General features: G+C 42.0%; 1 protein-coding gene and 1 long non-coding RNA gene across 4 annotated transcripts in view; one reads left to right on the plus strand and one right to left on the minus strand.

The window, feature by feature from the left end:
* Window positions 1-1,446, minus strand: part of LOC110028126 — an 8,667-nt gene extending 7,221 nt beyond the window's left edge. Inside the window, exon 1 of the long non-coding RNA XR_002294408.1 lies at window positions 1,370-1,446. This is a non-coding gene — a long non-coding RNA (uncharacterized LOC110028126). The remainder of the gene's footprint in view (window positions 1-1,369) is intronic.
* Window positions 1-1,981, plus strand: part of LOC110028125 (probable copper-transporting ATPase HMA5) — a 48,296-nt gene that overhangs the window by 9,918 nt on the left and 36,397 nt on the right. The window lies entirely within an intron of this gene.

Below are 1,981 nucleotides of genomic sequence, written 5' to 3' on the forward strand. Positions count from 1 at the left end.
TATATATATTAAAAAAGTTGAAGGGCTAATATATTAAAGAAGGAAAGGTACAGATAGGTTGTATGAGATGACCTAAAAGAAGACCCAACTCACACAATACAGCACACACAAGAACCCAAAAAAGCAAAGTAATATAAAGATCAAAAATAAAAAATCCACCAACAGGCGCAAAGGTGCTAGGGACGTCCCACTTTAGTTATTCCTCTACCTCTAGTTTTCGGAAGGGAGCCAGCTAACAAATTGGTAAGGCGCGTACCATTACTCACTGTACTCAATGTAACCAAAATATCATCCATCAGATTTCTGAGTTTAAGTATGTCTCCATTCTTTTTCTTTCTCTTGGATGTGTAGACCTGCCATTTCTCATCCAAGGGTTGACTCATTTGATCAATGGATTGGTCCAAAGGTGGTCGGACAAGTGTATGTCGTTGCACATCATGATCCCTCTGAGTCTGAGTAGCATTGACATCTTCTTTCTGGACCTTCTTTCTGGACCTGATGAGGCAATAGTGAAGCAACAGAGGTATTTTCGCCTGTAATATTAGTGATGGGTTCTAGAGCAGACGGAGTCTGAAAAATCTCCCTCGCCTCCACGATAGGAGATTCTAAAGATGGGGGAGCTACAACAATGTGTGGAGACTGAATAATTGATATATTTTCTGCAGGAATAATGACGTCTTCAGGTGTATTCTTTTGATGATCAATAGTGTCAATAACTTGGAGTTGATCAGGAGGAGTTGGAATCACTGCCTCTAATGAAGCACTTTATTTATTTGGTCTGAGGTGGGGATCTAGATGATGACATTAAGAACTGGAGTGCCCGAACATATGACAGTTTGAATAATACGAAGGAAAAGACTCCATATCTACCTTCTGTCAATATCCATGATGCTGTGTGCCCAATCAAATTTCCTCAGAAGCGAAAGAAGTAATGTCTCTTTCGACAAGCACTCTGACTTTAGATGGACGGGAAAGATTAAAAGTAAGAATGTCCGTCTTGATGACTTTCCATAAGCTAAGGCAATAAAGTACAATGCTGTTTTCATAAAAAGTAATGAAATTTCAGACCAGGAAGGCAAATCCAAACCGGAATGATTGGCGGTTCCGTCTGTGGGTCAAAATTCACAGACCATTTCAGAATCTTCATTATTCTGTCATTAATCTAAATTATCCTTCTTGCAAAAAAGCGTGTGTAATCTTCTTCATTATCAATTTGAATAAGAATGTGTCTATCATCTAATAGTACAATTTTTCACTCCTCAACAAAGTACACAAGTTCAATTTTTTTTGCGAATAAGCTCCATTTTGGGATGATCATATAAAAATTTTCTAACCAAATTCAGACAATAGGAGAAAGCAAGTTGAATACCTTAAGCTTCTGTAAAAAAAATGGCAGACTTCTCATTCTTCCTACCAGGTTTCTTGATCTCCTCCTTCCACTCAAACAAATGAGGGAAAGTTAGATGTACTAAGGTGTGGACACCCATGAGGGCAGCTGCATGCGATCTGTCTGAAGCTATCCTCAAAATAAAGGTGTGGCTTTAAGAAGAAAACACGGGAAAAGTGGCGTCTACCGAAGCTGAAAAGGAGAACACGCTCCCGGAGCCGTAGAACCAAGACAGGAAGATGCCGCGAGACAGGAAGGAGTCGTGATATGGGAAATTCATGAGACGGGAGCTGCAGAACTCGCGAGACCGGAAGAAAGCCGCAGAGGCACCCGCGAGACGGGAAAGCCGCAGAGAGCTGCATCGCAGAGGAGCCGCATAGCCGAGAACTCTCGAGCCAGGAAAGCTCGCGAGACGAGAAGGCCGCGTTGCAGATCGCGAGACGCAGGGAGACGAAAAAGAAATCAGGTGCGAAGCGCGTCGCCGAAGAAGAAGTAGCGAAGCCGTAATAGTTGCTAGGGTTCTCTATCAGGCGAAACCCTAACAGAGCCGAGCAGGAAGGAAGACGAAGCCATTATATATATATATATAAAGGA

The sequence above is a fragment of the Phalaenopsis equestris genome, unplaced genomic scaffold (genome assembly GCF_001263595.1).
Source record: "Phalaenopsis equestris unplaced genomic scaffold, ASM126359v1 Scaffold000490, whole genome shotgun sequence".
In the NCBI taxonomy this organism is placed as follows: Eukaryota; Viridiplantae; Streptophyta; class Magnoliopsida; order Asparagales; family Orchidaceae; genus Phalaenopsis; species Phalaenopsis equestris.